Genomic DNA, 4,123 nt, shown 5'->3' with positions numbered 1-4,123 from the left:
AGGAATAGCATTAAACAGACAAAATAACGTCTACACTGATAATAGGCTTAGAACAATATTACAGAGACAGGGTGGGGAAGAATGTTTGTGTTCCTGGTGATGAGGAAGAAAGCAACTGAGTCCCCATTTTCCAAGAGGGAAGTGAAAGATCACTAAGCAGCCTCAGACCATGTTGAGCAGAGGTGACTGGGGGTCCGTCCGGGGGAGCTGGTGCTGTTCCAGAGAGATCTCCCCGGTGGGGCCCCCGACAGAGAAGCCAGGGCTTTCCCGGGATCTCCCGAGACAGAACACACAGCCACACAGGGCTTATCACGGCGACGTCCAGTGTGGTCCCCACGACGAGAAAGACCGGCCCCCACGGCAGGAGGGAGCCGGCGCTGCTGTGCTCACAGTGTGAACACCGGGACTCGGAGAATCATTGCCTGTGTAGCGGCAGTGGGGCTGCCTGACAAGTTCAGGTGTCCCCGGGCTGTAGCGCATCCGCATCAAAATGGTGTCTCTGCTCTGATGGTTAAATGTCTCCTTTTGAACGATGAGGCAAAAGAGCAGAGCAAAGCGGGCTGCCCCTCCCCGGGTGAGCCTCAGGAGAGACGTTTCCCCTGGGTGGCTGTTCCCTCCACACCCTGTCCCCTCCATGGTCTCTCCTGAGCCAGGGTCCTTCCCCTGGGACTTCAGATTCGTTAGGTCCTTGTAGCCCTGCCCACGTTTTCCTGGGAGGACATCCCCCAACAGGAAGGTGTCTCAGGCCACCAGCAGGCAGGGATGCTGGGGCTTCATGGACCCAAGAGGCAAAGACTCCTAGATAAAGGGAAGGTCAGTTCAATAAGCCCAGGTCTGCCGAGCCCAGCGTGGGTCCCTGGGCTCAGGGCTGTGTGAGCATCAAAATCTTACTGTGATTCCCCAAAGTACCCTTGAATTCAGAATGATAGCTCCTAAGAGCACCATCTGACTCTCTGGGGTAAGGATGAGTGATCTTCCAAGAAACAGTTGCTTTGGAAGCATTTCCTGTGACTCTGTCCTTTTTTTCAAAAAATGTAAAATGTTTATTTATTTGTTTTTGAGAGAGAGAGACAGAGCATGAGTCGGGGGAGGGACAGAGAGAGAGGGAGACACAGAATCCAAAGCAGGCTCTGGGCTCTGAGCTGTCAGCAACAGAGCCGGACACAGGGCTTGAACCCACGAACCGTGAGATCATGACCTGAGCCAAAGTGGGATGCTCAATCGACCTAGCCCCGCCGGGTGCCCCATATTTCCTCTGACTTTGAAGCTCTCACATGCTCTGAGGGGATTTCCATTATGCCCTATGCTTGTGAGGGGGAGGAGTTGTCAAGAAACATTTTTAGAATTTCAAAAAATGTTCTATTAGTTTTAACCATCTCTTGACAAGAGACGAGATACGTCTCCTCTCTCAGCCGAATATCGTTAGAAAAGGCAGAGGTTTTCTCTCTCTTTCTCTTTCACTCTTTGGGATGCTTATCTTCTTAACACTGAGGTGTAGGTATTCTTTATGTTTTAAATGTTTCTTTATTTTTGAGAGAGAGAGAGAGAGAGAGAGAGAGAGGGAGATTGGGAGTAGGGGAAAGGCAGAGAGAGCAGAACAGAGAATTTGAAGCAGGCTCGGCACTGTGCTGACAGCAGTGTGCCCGAAGCGGGGCTCAAACCCACGGACCAGATGGCGGACGCTCAACTGGTTGAGCCACTCTGTTGCCCCAAAGGCAAAGGTTTCCTTAAACAGAAGGGGAACTTCAACAGACACAGACTTGACTTAGGAGCTTCCCAACTTGCTCAACTATAGCGTCTGCCTCCTCCTCATCCCTAGTCATCATTTTTTCTTGTTTTATCGGTATTTTTAAAAAGTCTTATGTTACTTTTGTTAAAGTAAGCTCTATGTCGGGCTTACCCTCAGGACCCCAGCATCAGGAGTCCCATGCTCCATGTACTGAGCCAGGCCGTCGCCATCTTCTCCTCTCTTTGCTTTTTTATGTTGAAGGCACATCTTAGCCTCCTCAGCTCTCTTGGATGTGTTGATCTGCCCCCCTCCCCGTCCCCACTGTTACCTCCTCTACCCTCTTTCCTTCCCTGCCCGCCCCTTCCCCTCCCACCTCTGCCCCTCAACTCTGGATAATCACTGGAGCTTTGCGCATCCTCCCCATCGTGGGTTCTTCAGGGGCTCCGAGACCCCACGAGCAACCCATCTGGGGCGGAAACGGGCTGCGTGGGAACAGGAAACAGAGCTCACCACCAACCCTTTGTACTTGCCACACCCCTGGTTTTCTCTTTGAAGGCAAGGTGTTAGTTTGCAAGGGCCCCGGGGTCCTCACCACATTTTCTCCCTTAAAGAAACCTATTACAGTATTTTCCCAGAGACAGGAGTAGAAGGCCAGCCAGGTGGTCATAATGGCAGGGGACAGATTAAAGAAGGCTCTCCAGGGGAAATGCATGAGTATTTATCCACATTTGAGAATTCCATTGGTGTGTGGATGAGGTGCTGAAGACCATAACGTCTGTTTCTACAAATGAGTTGTTGCCGAGGTTGGACCCCCCTGAGCAAGCAAAAGTGGATTTCCTTTCTGCTTACACATCCAATTCAGTGTTTAGGGTTGATGTGACAGGGAGTTCATCCTAGGAACATCCAGGAAAGCAGGAATTGGAAAGAATCGGTGTATTCATGAATAGAGTCAGGGAAATGAGAGACAAGAAAATGGCTGGCAAGCTGGACGGAGGATGCGGGCTCAGTGGGATGGAAAATCCCCGTTGGGAACCAAACCTCAAAATGCATCCAAAGTTGCCAAAAAAGGAAAAAAGGAAAAAAGGGGAAAAATGACCCTTTTAGTGTTGATGTCCACATATTGAAAAAGTCCATCATTTTTATTGTTTTCCTCAAAATAGATGATTGTGTGGCAATACAATGGAATTCATATATACAATTTACATTTTAAATTTGTTAAGCTATTTTCCCCAGAAAGATTCAGTTATCTTTATTGATTTTCCTATACAACACTATGAAGTAGTTAACATTGTGGTATATTATATATTTATAGTTTATTACCTATCTTGACAAGGCTCTTCTTTCCCTGTGCAGGTCAATCTTGCAAGTACCATTTTATAAGCAATCATAAGATTTAAGTTAAATGTCCTTTGTAAACATGTCTATCTTCAATGAATAATGATTTCATGAAGTATGCTATCTGAAGTCTTAAGTTATAAATACATCTGTTTTTATGATATAATATTAAGAATGAAATGACTTAAATGTGCATTTTTTTTCTATGTAGCCACTTCATCCTGTTTTCATGATTTGGGGAATTATTGCTTTTTTTGATATTTGAATTGTGAAATTAAGATGTTAGGATGATCTTTTCATTCCTGGCAATTTGCTTCAATGTCCCATTTCAGGTGGGATAAATTCTCCTTAACTTGAGAAAGGACAGGAGGTGGTCTCCTGATGGCGGAATTTTGGCAGAATTGCCACACCCTGTCAAAAAAGGCTGTAAAACTTGCATAGCTGACTGTTTACTTTTATCTTTTGTGTCAATTTGCCCTTGAAATTAGGAAGACCGTTTTTAGAAGTCATTTGGAATAGAAATCATTAGGAATTAGAAAGTCATGAGGCTTTGTTCTCATGCCTTCTGCCGATAGTTCGCCTGGTCTCATTTTTTGGATTTCCTAAGGACATGTTTTTGAGGCTTATCAAGTGCATACAAGTAATTCGAAACAAGTTCCTGTATTATATAATGCCACGTAAGGAGAAGAGAAATCCAGAGGAGATTACAGAGTGTTTATATTCTGATTCCTTTTTCTGGAATATTTGATACAGAGAATTCTACGCACAAAAAATTTTTGAGTGTCTAAGTCCTTGAATTTTAATTATACACTCCTAACGCTTTCAGTCTCTGAAACCACATCATTCTGTGTAGAATGCCACACAGAGTGAAGAGCTTTAGTTTTTGAAAAGAGAGTTGCTAAAATTTTTTGGGTGATTAATCTCTGTAAAAGACCTTGAGTAAATGGATTTCTTGATTTCGGGTAGAAGCTATTGAATGGATTGTGTAAAGCATGTTGAACTCGTTCTAAGACACATTAAGAGGAGTCACCGATAGGTGCAGAGTCTCCTGGCTCAGAA

This window comes from Suricata suricatta, chromosome 16, assembly GCF_006229205.1.
Source record: "Suricata suricatta isolate VVHF042 chromosome 16, meerkat_22Aug2017_6uvM2_HiC, whole genome shotgun sequence".
NCBI classification, from domain to species: Eukaryota; Metazoa; Chordata; class Mammalia; order Carnivora; family Herpestidae; genus Suricata; species Suricata suricatta.
Note: the sequence above shows the minus strand (reverse complement) of the source record.